Below are 14,182 nucleotides of genomic sequence, written 5' to 3' on the forward strand. Positions count from 1 at the left end.
GTTGGAATAGGACTCCTTGAGGGGGGGAAAGAGAGAGAGGGGGCCGGCCACCTCTCCTAGTCCTAATAGGACTAGGGGAAGGGGGGAGGCGCACAGCCACCTTGGGCTGCCCCTTTCTCCTTTCCACTAAAGCCCACTAAGGCCCATATAGCTCCCGGGGGGGTTCCGGTAACCTCCCGGTTCTCCGGTAAAATCCCGATTTCACCCGGAACACTTCCGATGTCCAAATTGAAGGAAATATGCCCTAGAGGCAATAATAAAGTTATTATTTATTTCCTTATAATCATGATAAAAGGTTTATTATTCATGCTAGAATTGTATTAACCGGAAACATAATACATGTGTGAATACATAGACAAACAAAGAGTCACTAGTATGCCTCTACTTGACTAGCTCGTTAATCAAAGATGGTTATGTTTCCTAACCATGAACAATGAGTTGTTATTTGATTAACGGGATCACATCATTAAGAGAATGATCTGATTGACATGACCCATTCCATTAGCTTAGCACCCGATCGTTTAGTATGTTGCTATTGCTTTCTTCATGACTTATACATGTTCCTGTAACTACGAGATTATGCAACTCCCGTTTACCGGAGGAACACTTTGGGTACTACCAAACATCACAACGTAACTGGGTGATTATAAAGGAGTACTACATGTGTCTCCAAAGGTACATGTTGGGTTGGCGTATTTCGAGATTAGGTTTTGTCACTCCGATTGTCGGAGAGGTATCTCTAGGCCCTCTCGGTAATGCACATCACATAAGCCTTGCAAGCATTGCAACTAATGAGTTAGTTGCGAGATGATGTATTAAAGAACGAGTAAAGAGACTTGCTGGCAACGAGATTGAACTAGGTATGGGATACCGACGATCGAATCTCGGGCAAGTAACATACCGATGACAAAGGGAACAACGTATGTTGTTATGCGGTCTGACCGATAAAGATCTTCGTAGAATATGTAGGAGCCAATATGGGCATCCAGGTCCCGCTATTGGTTATTGACCGGAGACATATCTCGGTCATGTCTACATTGTTCTCGAACCCGTAGGGTCCGCACGCTTAAGGTTACGATGACAGTTATATTATGAGTTTATGCATTTTGATGTACCGAAGGTTGTTCGGAGTCCGAGATGAGATCATGGACATGACGAGGAACTCCGAAATGGTCCGGAGATAAAGTTTGATATATATGATAATAGTGTTTGGTCACCGGAAGGGTTCCGGAAATCACCGGAAGGGGTTCCGGATGTTTCCCGAAATGTTTGGGTACGAGAACACTTTATTTGGGCCAAAGGGGAAAGCCCACAAGGTTTTTGGAAAGCGCAAAAGGAAGTTTTGCGGAGTCCAGGGGCCAGACGCCAGGGTCCCTGGCGTCTGGGTCCAGACGCCGGGATCCCTGGCGTCTGGGTCCGGACGCCGGGATCCCTGGCGTCTGGCCCTGGAGTCCGAGAAGGACTCTTGCCTATCGGGTGAAACTGACTTTGTGAAGGCTTTAACTCCAAGTTTCGACCCCAGGGCTCAAGATATAAATAGAGGGGCAGGGCTAGCACCAAAGATAGATCAAGAAACACAAGTTGATCCACGTGATCTATTCCTTAGCCGTGTGCGGCGCCCCCAGCCACCATAGTCCTCGATAATACTGTAGCGGAGTTTAGGCGAAGCCCTGCTGCTGTAGTACATCAAGATCGTCACCACGCCGTCGTGCTGACGGAACTCTTCCCCGACACTTTGCTGGATCGGAGTCCGGGGATCGTCATCGAGCTGAACGTGTGCTCGAACTCGGAGGTGTCGTAGTTTCGGTGCTTGATCGGTTGGATCGTGAAGACGTACGACTACTTCCTCTATGTTGTGTCAACGCTTCCGCAGTCGGTCTGCGTGGGTACGTAGACAACACTCTCCCCTCTCGTTGCTATGCATCACCTGATCTTGCGTGTGCGTAGGACATTTTTTGAAATTACTACGAAACCCAACAGTGGCATCCGAGCCTAGGTTATTTATGTTGATGTTATATGCACGAGTAGAACACAAGTGAGTTGTGGGCGATATAAGTCATACTGCCTACCAGCATGTCATACTTTGGTTCGGCGGCATTGTTGGACGAGACGACCCGGACCAACATTACGCGAGACCGGTTCCCCCGACGTGCTTTGCACATAGATGGCTTGCGGGCGACTGTCTCTCCAACTTTAGTTGAACCAAGTGTGACTACGCCCGGTCCTTGCGAAGGTTAAAACGGAGTCTATTTGACAAACTATCGTTGTGGTTTTCATGCGTAGGTGAGATTGGTTCTTGCTTAAGCCCGTAGCAGCCACGTAAAACTTGCAACAACAAAGTAGAGGACGTCTAACTTGTTTTTGCAGGGCATGTTGTGATGTGATATGGTCAAGACATGATGCTGAATTTTATTGTATGACATGATCATGTTTTGTAACCGAGTTATCGGCAACTGGCAGGAGCCTTATGGTTGTCGTTTTATTGTATGCAATGAAATCGCGATGTAATGCTTCACTTTATTACTAAGCGGTAGTGATAGTCGTGGAAGCACAAGCTTGGCGAGACGACAACGATGCTACGATGGAGATCAAGGTGTCACGCCGGTGACGATGGTGATCACGACGGTGCTTCGGAGATGGAGATCACAAGCACAAAATGATCATGGCCATATCATATCACTTATATTGATTGCATGTGATGTTTATCCTTTTATGCATCTTATCTTGCTTTGATTGACGGTAGCATTATAAGATGATCTCTCACTAAATTATCAAGAAGTGTTCTCCCTGAGTATGCACCGTTGCGAAAGTTCTTCGTGCTGAGACACCACGTGATGATCGGGTGTGATAGGTTCTACGTTCAAATACAACGGGTGCAAAACAGTTGCACACGCGGAATACTCAGGTTATACTTGACGAGCCAAGCATATACAGATATGGCCTCGGAACACGGAGACCGAAAGGTCGAGCGTGAATCATATAGTAGATATGATCAACATAACGATGTTCACCATTGAAAACTACTCCATCTCACGTGATGATCGGTTATGGTTTAGTTGATTTGGATCACGTAATAACTTAGAGGATTAGAGGGATGTCTATCTAAGTGTGAGTTCTCTAATTAATTTGATTAATTGAACTTAAATTTATCATGAAACTTAGTACCTGATTAGTATCTTTCTTGTTTATGTTTGATTGTAGATAGATGGCTCGTGTTGTTGTTCCGTTGAATTTTAATGCGTTCCTTGAGAAAGCAAAGTTGAAAGATGATGGTAGCAATTACACGGACTGGGTCCGTAACTTGAGGATTATCCTCATTGCTGCACAGAAGAATTACATCCTGGAAGCACCGCTGGGTGCCAGGCCTGCTGCAGGAGCAACGCCGGATGTTATGAACGTCTGGCAAAGCAAAGCTGATGACTACTCGATAGTTCAGTGTGCCATGCTTTACGGCTTAGAATCGGGACTTCAACGACGTTTTGAACGTCATGGAGCATATGAGATGTTCCAGGAGTTGAAGTTAATATTTCAAGCAAATGCCCGGATTGAGAGATATGAAGTCTCCAATAAGTTCTATAGCTGCAAGATAGAAGAGAACAGTTCTGTCAGTGAGCATATACTCAAAATGTCTGGGTATAATAATCACTTGATTCAATTGGGAGTTAATCTTCCAGATGATTGCGTCATTGACAGAATTCTTCAATCACTACACCAAGCTACAAGAGCTTCGTGATGAACTATAATATGCAAGGGATGAACAAGACTATTCCCGAGCTCTTCGCGATGCTGAAAGCTGCGGAGGTATAAATCAAGAAGGAGCATCAAGTGTTGATGGTCAACAAGACCACTAGTTTCAAGAAAAAGGGCAAAGGGAAGAAGAAGGGGAACTTCAAAAAGAACGGCAAACAAGTTGCTACTCAAGAGAAGAAACCCAAACCTGGACCTAAGCCTGAAACTGAGTGCTTCTATTGCAAGCAGACCGGTCAATGGAAGCGGAACTGCCACAAGTATTTGGCGGATAAGAGGGATGGCAAGGTGAACAAAGGTATATGTGATATACATGTTATTGATGTGTGCCTTACTAATGCTCGCAGTAGCACCTGGGTATTTGATACTGGTTCTGTTGCTAATATTTGCAACTCGAAACAGGGACTACAGATCAAGCGAAGATTGGTTAAGGACGAGGTGACGATGCACGTGGGAAACGGTTCCAAAGTCGATGTGATCACAGTCGGCACGCTACCTCTACATCTACCTTCGGGATTAGTATTAGACCTAAATAATTGTTATTTGGTGCCAGCGTTAAGCATGAACATTATATCTGGATCTTGTTTGATGCGAGACGGTTATTCATTTAAATCAGAGAATAATGGTTGTTCTATTTATATGAGTAATATCTTTTATGGTCATGCACCCTTGAAGAGTGGTCTATTCTTGTTGAATCTCGATAGTAGTAACACACATATTCATAATGTTGAAGCCAAAAGATGCAGAGTTAATAATGAAAGTGCAACTTATTTGTGGCACTGCCGTTTAGGTCATATCGGTGTAAAGCGCATGAAGAAACTCCATTCCGATGGACTTTTGGAACCAGTTGATTATGAATCACTTGGTACTTGCGAACCGTGCCTCATGGGCAAGATGACCAAAACACCGTTCTCCGGTACTATGGAGAGAGCAACAGATTTGTTGGAAATCATACATACAGATGTATGTGGTCCGATGAATATTGAGGCTCGTGGCGGATATCGTTATTTTCTCACCTTCACAGATGATTTAAGCAGATATGGGTATATCTACTTAATGAAACATAAGTCTGAAACATTTGAAAAGTTCAAGGAATTTCAGAGTGAAGTTGAAAATCATCGTAACAAGAAAATAAAGTTTCTACGATCTGATCGTGGAGGAGAATATTTGAGTTACAAGTTTGGTGTACATTTGAAAAATTGTGGAATAGTTTCGCAACTCACGCCACCCGAAACACCTCAGCGTAATGATGTGTCCGAACGTCGTAATCGTACTTTACTAGATATGGTGTGATCTATGATGTCTCTTACTGATTTACCGCTATCGTTTTGGGGATACGCTCTAGAGACGGCCGCATTCACGTTAAATATGGCGCCATCAAAATCCGTTGAGACGACGCCTTATGAACTGTGGTTTGGCAAGAAACCAAAGTTGTCGTTTTTGAAAGTTTGGGGCTGCGATGCTTATGTGAAAAAGCTTCAACCTGATAAGCTCGAACCCAAATCAGAGAAATGTGTCTTCATAGGATATCCAAAGGAAACTATTGGATACACCTTCTATCACAGATCCGAAGGCAAGACTTTTGTTGCTAAATTCGGAAACTTTCTAGAGAAGGAGTTTCTCTCGAAAGAAGTGAGTGGGAGGAAAGTAGAACTTGACGAGGTAACTGTACCTGCTCCCTTATTGGAAAGTAGTACATCACAGAAAACTATTTCAGTGACACCTACACCAGTTAGTGAGGAAGCTAATGATAATGATCATGAAACTTCAGATCAAGATACTACTGAACCTCGTAGATCAACCAGAGTGAGATCCACGCTAGAGTGGTACGGTAATCCTGTTCTGGAAATCATGCTACTAGATCATGATGAACCTACGAACTATGAAGAAGCGATGGTGAGCCCAGATTCCGCAAAATGGCTTGAAGCCATGAAATCTGAGATGGGATCCATGTATGAGAACAAAGTATGGACTTTGGTTGACTTTCCCGTTGATCGGCAAGCAATTGAGAATAAATGGATCTTCAAGAAGAAGACTGACGCTGACGGTAATATTACTGTCTACAAAGCTCGACCTGTCGCAAAAGGTTTTCGGCAAGTTCAAGGGGTTGACTACGATGAGACCTTCTCACCCGTAGCGATGCTTAAGTCTGTCCGAATCATGTTAGCAATTGCCGCATTTTATGATTATGAAATTTGGCAAATGGATGTCAAAACTGCATTCCTGAATGGATTTCTGGAAGAAGAGTTGTATATAATGCAACCAGAAGGTTTTGTCGATCCAAAGGGAGCTAACAAAGTGTGCAAGCTCCAGCGATCCATTTATGGACTGGTGCAAGCCTCTCGGAGTTGGAATAAACGTTTTGATAGTGCGATCAAAGCATTTGGTTTTATACAGACTTTCGGAGAAGCCTGTATTTACAAGAAAGTGAGTGGGAGCTCTGTAGCATTTCTGATATTATATGTGGATGACATATTGTTAATTGGAAATGATATAGAATTTCTGGATAGCATAAAGGGATACTTGAATAAGAGTTTTTCAATGAAAGACCTCGGTGAAGCTGCTTACATATTAGGCATTAAGATCTATAGAGATAGATCAAGACGCTTAATTGGACTTTCACAAAGCACATACCTTGACAAGATTTTGAAGAAGTTCAAAATGAATCAAGCAAAGAAAGGATTCTTGCCTGTGTTACAAGGTGTGAAATTGAGTAAGACTCAATGCCCGACCACTGCAGAAGATAGAGAGAATATGAAAGATGTTCCCTATGCATCAGCGATAGGATCTATCATGTACAGTTACCTCGTCAAGTTCTACTTTCCTCCCACTCACTTCTTTCGAGAGAAACTCCTTCTCTAGAAAGTTTCCGAATTTAGCAACAAAAGTCTTGCCTTCGGATCTGTGATAGAAGGTGTATCCAATAGTTTCATTTGGATATCCTATGAAGACACATTTCTCCGATTTGGGTTCGAGCTTATCAGGTTGAAGCTTTTTCACATAAGCATCGCAGCCCCAAACTTTCAGAAACGACAACTTTGGTTTCTTGCCAAACCACAGTTCATAAGGCGTCGTCTCACGGATTTTGATGGTGCCCTATTTAACGTGAATGCGGCCGTCTCTAGAGCGTATCCCCAAAACGATAGCGGTAAATCAGTAAGAGACATCATAGATCGCACCATATCTAGTAAAGTACGATTACGACGTTTGGACACACCATTACGCTGAGGTGTTCCGGGTGGCGTGAGTTGCGAAACTATTCCATAATTTTTCAAATGTACACCATACTCGTAACTCAAATATTCTCCTCCACGATCAGATCGTAGAAACTTTATTTTCTTGTTACGATGATTTTCAACTTCACTCTGAAATTCCTTGAACTTTTCAAATGTTTCAGACTTATGTTTCATTAAGTAGATATACCCATATCTACTTAAATCATCTGTGAAGGTGAGAAAATAACGATATCCGCCACGAGCCTCAATATTCATCGGACCACATACATCTGTATGTATGATCTCCAACAAATCTGTTGCTCTCTCCATAGTTCCGGAGAATGGTGTTTTCGTCATCTTGCCCATGAGGCACGGTTCGCAAGTACCAAGTGATTCATAATCAAGTGGTTCCAAAAGTCCATCAGAATGGAGTTTCTTCATGTGCTTTACACCGATATGACCTAAACGGCAGTGCCACAAATAAGTTGCACTCTCATTATCAACTCTGCATCTTTTGGCTTCAACATTATGAATATGTGTGTTACTACTATCGAGATTCAACAAGAATAGACCACTCTTCAAGGGTGCATGACCATAAAAGATATTACTCATATAAATAGAACAACCATTATTCTCTGATTTAAATGAATAACCGTCTCGCATCAAACAAGATCCAGATATAATGTTCATGCTTAACGCTGGCACCAAATAACAATTAGTTAGGTCTAATACTAATCCCGAAGGTAGATGTAGAGGTAGCGTACCGACTGCGATCACATCGACTTTGGAACTGTTTCCCACGTGCATCGTCACCTCGTCCTTAACCAATCTTCGCTTAATCCGTAGTCCCTGTTTCGAGTTGCAAATATTAGCAACAGAACCAGTATCAAATACCCAGGTGCTACTGCGAGCATTAGTAAGGTACACATCAATAACATGTATATCACATATACCTTTGTTCACCTTGCCATCCTTCTTATCCGCCAAATACTTGGGGTAGTTCTGCTTCAAGTGACCAGTCTGCTTGCAATACAAGCACTCAATTTTAGGCTTAGGTCCAGCTTTGGGTTTCTTCTCTTGAGTAGCAACTTGCTTGCCGTTCTTTTTTTAGTTCCCCTTCTTCTTGCCCTTTTTCTTGAAACTAGTGGTCTTGTTGACCATCAACACTTGATGCTCCTTCTTGATTTCTACCTCCGCAGCTTTCAGCATCGCGAAGAGCTCGGGAATAGTCTTGTTCATCCCTTGCATATTATAGTTCATCACGAAGCTCTTGTAGCTTGGTGGCAGTGATTGAAGAATTCTTTCAATGACGCAATCATCTCGAAGATTAACTCCCAATTGAATCAAGTGATTATTATACCCAGACATTTTGAGTATATGCTCACTGACAGAACTGTTCTCCTCCATCTTGCAGCTATAGAACTTATTGGAGACTTCATATCTCTCAATCCGGGCATTTGCTTGAAATATTAACTTCAACTTCTGGAACATCTCATATGCTCCATGATGTTCAAAACGTCATTGAAGTCCCGATTCTAAGCCGTAAAGCATGGCACACTGAACTATCGAGTAGTCATCAACTTTGCTCTGCCAGACGTTCATAACATCCGGCGTTGCTCCTGCAGCAGGCCTGGAACCCAGCGGTGCTTCCAGGACGTAATTCTTCTGTGCAGCAATGAGGATAATCCTCAAGTTACGGACCCAGTCCGTGTAATTGCTACCATCATCTTTCAACTTTGCTTTCTCAAGGAACGCATTAAAATTCAACGGAACAACAGCACGAGCCATCTATCTACAATCAAACATAAACAAGCAAGATACTAATCAGGTACTAAGTTTCATGATAAATTTAAGTTCAGTTAATCAAATTAGTTAAAGAACTCCCACTTAGATAGACATCCCTCTAATCCTCTAAGTGATTACGTGATCCAAATCAACTAAACCATAACCGATCATCACGTGAGATGTAGTTTTCAATGGTGAACATAGTTATGTTGATCATATCTACTATATGATTCACGTTCGACCTTTCGGTCTCCGTGTTCCGAGGCCATATCTATATATGCTTGGCTCGTCAAGTATAACCTGAGTATTCCGCGTGTGCAACTGTTTTGCACCCGTTGTATTTGAACGTAGAACCTATCACACCCGATCATCACATGGTGTCTCAGCACGAAGAACTTTCGCAACGGTGCATACTCAGGAAGAACACTTCTTGATAATTTAGTGAGAGATCATCTTATAATGCTACCGTCAATCAAAGCAAGATAAGATGCATAAAGGGATAAACATCACATGCAATCAATATAAGTGATATGATATGGCCATCATCATCTTGTGCTTGTGATCTCCATCTCCGAAGCACCGTCGTGATCACCATCGTCACCGGCGTGACACCTTGATCTCCATCGTAGCATCGTTGTCGCATCGCCAAGCTTGTGCTTTTACGACTATCGCTACCGCTTAGTGATAAAAGTAAAGCATTACATCGCGATTGCATTGCATACAATAAAACGACAACCATAAGGCTCCTGCCAGTTGCCGATAACTCGGTTACAAAACATGATCATCTCATACAATAAAATTCAGCATCATGTCTTGACCATATCACATCACAACATGCCCTGCAAAAACAAGTTAGACGTCCTCTACTTTGTTGTTGCAAGTTTTACGTGGCTGCTACGGGCTTAAGCAAGAACCAATCTCACCTACGCATCAAAACCACAATGATAGTTTGTGAAATAGACTCCGTTTTAACCTTCGCAAGGACCAGGCGTAGCCATACTTGGTTCAACTAAAGTTGGAGAGACAGTCGCCCGCAAGCCACCTATGTGCAAAGTACGTCGGGGAACCGGTCTCGCGTAAGCGTACGCGTAATGTTGGTACGGGTCGTCTCGTCCAACAATGCCGCCGAACCAAAGTATGACATGCTGGTAGGCAGTATGACTTATATCGCCCACAACTCACTTGTGTTCTACTCGTGCATATAACATCAACATAAATAACCTAGGCTCGGATGCCACTGTTGGGTTTCGTAGTAATTTCAAAAAAATTCCTACGCACACGCAAGATCATGTGATGCATAGCAACGAGAGGGGAGAGTGTTGTCTACGTACCCTCGCAGACCGACTGTGGAAGCGTTGACACAACGTAGAGGAAGTAGTCATACGTCTTCACGATCCAACCGATCAAGCACCGAAACTACGGCACCTCCGAGTTCGAGCACACGTTCAGCTCGATGACGATCCCCGGACTCCGATCCAGCAAAGTGTCGGGGAAGAGTTCCATCAGCACGACGGCGTGGTGAAGATCTTGATGCACTATAGCAGCAGGGCTTCGCCTAAACTCCGCTACAGTATTATCGAGGAATATGGTGGCTGGGGGCACCGCACACGGCTAAGGAATAGATCACGTGGATCAACTTGTGTGTTTCTGGGGTGCCCCTGCCTCCGTATATAAAGGACTAGAGGGGGGGCTGGCCGGCCAAGTGTGGTGGGCCAGGAGAGTCCTACTCCCTCTGGGAGTAGGATTCCCCCCCCCCCAATCCTAGTTGGAATAGGACTCCTTGAGGGGGGAAAGAGAGAGAGGGGGCCGGCCACCTCTCCTAGTCCTATAGGACTAGGGGAAGGGGGGAGGCGCACAACCACCTTGGGCTGCCCCTTTCTCCTTTCCACTAAAGCCCACTAAGGTCCATATAGCTTCCGGGGGGGGTTCCGGTAACCTCCCGATTCTCCGGTAAAATCCCGATTTCACCCGGAACACTTCCGATGTCCAAATATAGGCTTCCAATATATCAATCTTTATGCCTCGACCATTTCGAGACTCCTCGTCATGTCCGTGATCACATCCGGGACTCCAAACAACCTTTGGTACATCAAAATGCATAAACTCATAATATAACTGTCATCGTAACCTTAAGCGTGCGGACCCTACGGGTTCGAGAACAATGTAGACATGACCGAGACACGTCTCTGGTCAATAACCAATAGCGGGACCTGGATGCCCATATTGGCTCCTACATATTCTACGAAGATCTTTATCGGTCAGACCGCATAACAACATACGTTGTTCCCTTTGTCATCGGTATGTTACTTGTCCGAGATTCGATCATCGGTATCCAATACCTAGTTCAATCTCGTTACCGGCAAGTCTCTTTACTCGTTCTGTAATACATCATCCCGCAACTAACTCATTAGTTTCAATGCTTGTAAGGCTTATGTGATGTGCATTACCGAGAGGGCCCAGAGATACCTCTCCGACAATCGGAGTGACAAAACCTAATCTCGAAATACGCCAACCCAACATGTACCTTTGGAGGCACCTGTAGTACTCCTTTATAATCACCCAGTTACGTTGTGACATTTGGTAGTACCAAAAGTGTTCCTCCGGTAAACGGGAGTTGCATAATCTCATAGTTATAGGAACATGAATAAGTCATGAAGAAAGCAATAGCAACATACTAAACGATCGGGTGCTAAGCTAATGGAATGGGTCATGTCAATCAGATCATTCAACTAATGATGTGACCTTGTTAATCAAATAACAACAGTTTGTTCATGGTTAGGAAACATAACCATCTTTGATTAACGAGCTAGTCAAGTAGAGGCATACTAGTGACACTAAGTTTGTCTATGTATTCACACATGTATTATGTTTCCGGTTAATACAATTCTAGCATGAATAATAAACATTTCTCATGATATAAGGAAATAAATAATAACTTTATTATTGCCTCTAGGGCATATTTCCTTCACATATCAAGTATAACAACTCATTATAACGTAAAACAATCCTAAATTAAATTTATAACACAAATTTAAAGAAAAAAAATAAAAAATAAAACTAAAACCCACAAACCTTTTAATACCGGTTGGTGTCACCAACCGGTACTAAAGGGCTCCCTGCCCCAGAGCTGGATCGTGCCACGTGGTTGCCCTTTAGCACCGGTTCGTGCTGAACCGGTACTAAAGGGGGGGGGGCTTTAGTGCCCACACTTTAGTGTCGGTTACCGAACCGACATTAAAGGGCCTTACGAACCGGTGCTATTGCCCGGTTCTGCACTAGTGACACTTAATATCATGTGGCGATCGAGTGATGCATTTTGGAGAATGACTCCATGACTTAGATAAATTGGTTCACACCATGTGCATGACAACGCACTTTATTTGATCATTCGGTACCGACGAGGCTGAATATTTCATAGGAAGTCTTACAACATATTCTTTTTTCGTGACCGACGAGGCCAGAATTATCCATCCCTGTCTAGGCCGACGAGGCTAGACATACTTCTGCTTGACCGACGAGGCCAAGAGATCTTTTCCCTTTCCGCGACCAACGAGGCCGGAAATATTCATATGTCGTGACCGACGAGTCTGGACGCACTATCTCCTTGACCGACGAGGCTTGGAGTCATTATCCCTTTCCGTGACCGACGAGGCCGGAACCCTTTTGCCCTGGCCAACAAGGCCAGACTCACTTTGTTCGTGACCGACGAGGCCGAACACTTTTTTGAGACTTCACTATGAACCCCGTGCCGACAAGGCCGGATGTCTCATACCAAAGGCCGACGAGGCTTTGGGATATCATTACATGCCACTTTTACTTCTCAATATACCATGAGAATATTTCAGGTTACAAGACGACGACCATCAACACAACTTAATCGGAGGTGTTCTGCGGGATTACCAGTAGATGTAATTAACCGAATTGTCTTACGAGGCTCCGGGAACCAGAACCACCACAGTCGCTAGATATTAGTCAGATATACTTGTCCATGGCGCAACTTATGTAATCATGTGGAAAACTGCACTTTGTAATTCTCATGAGAATTAATAAAGCAGTATTTCACTATGTGTGATTGTCTTTTATTTATTTGTATACTAATGTATACTGGCACGTCCGCTTTTTTATTACCGTTATGCATTAGGAAATACCCCTGCCCGAGGGACGTTTCTTTTTCATGAAACACCAGAATATTAGGCCGAGCCCGTTTAATTGCGGGAGTTAGGCGGGTTCGCACGAGATGCTGGCTCTGCTATTGCTCTAAGTTTGGCCACGGAACATGTCCCGTGTTACGAGAGAGGGATCGAGGATAAGAAGTAGAGTGGTGGTATGATGTGCATTACCGAGAGGGCCCAGAGATACCTCTCCGACAATCGGAGTGACAAAACCTAATCTCGAAATACGCCAACCCAACATGTACCTTTGGAGGCACCTGTAGTACTCCTTTATAATCACCCAGCTATGTTGTGACATTTGGTAGTACCAAAAGTGTTCCTCCGGTAAACGGGAGTTGCATAATCTCATAGTTATAGGAACATGAATAAGTCATGAAGAAAGCAATAGCAACATACTAAACGATCGGGTGCTAAGCTAATGGAATGGGTCATGTCAATCAGATCATTCAACTAATGATGTGACCTTCTTAATCAAATAACAACAGTTTGTTCATGGTTAGGAAACATAACCATCTTTGATTAACGAGCTAGTCAAGTAGAGGCATACTAGTGACACTAAGTTTGTCTATGTATTCACACATGTATTATGTTTCCGGTTAATACAATTCTAGCATGAATAATAAACATTTATCATGATATAAGGAAATAAATAATAACTTTATTATTGCCTCTAGGGCATATTTCCTTCACATATCAAGTATAACAACTCATTATAACGTAAAACAATCCTAAATTAAATTTATAACACAAATTTAAAGAAAAAAAATAAAAAATAAAACTAAAACCCACAAACCTTTTAATACCGGTTGGTGTCACCAACCGGTACTAAAGGGCTCCCTGCCCCAGAGCTGGATCGTGCCACGTGGTTGCCCTTTAGCACCGGTTCGTGCTGAACCGGTACTAAAGGGGGGGGGGGCTTTAGTGCCCACACTTTAGTGTCGGTTACCGAACCGACATTAAAGGGCCTTACGAACCGGTGCTATTGCCCGGTTCTGCACTAGTGACACTTAATATCATGTGGCGATCGAGTGATGCATTTTGGAGAATGACTCCATGACTTAGATAAATTGGTTCACACCATGTGCATGACAACGCACTTTATTTGATCATTCGGTACCGACGAGGCTGAATATTTCATAGGAAGTCTTACAACATATTCTTTTTTCGTGACCGACGAGGCCAGAATTATCCATCCCTGTCTAGGCCGACGAGGCTAGACATACTTCTGCTTGACCGACGAGGCCAAGAGATCTTTTCCCTTTC

The sequence above is a fragment of the Triticum dicoccoides genome, chromosome 7A, assembly GCF_002162155.2.
Source record: "Triticum dicoccoides isolate Atlit2015 ecotype Zavitan chromosome 7A, WEW_v2.0, whole genome shotgun sequence".
NCBI lineage: Eukaryota > Viridiplantae > Streptophyta > Magnoliopsida > Poales > Poaceae > Triticum > Triticum dicoccoides.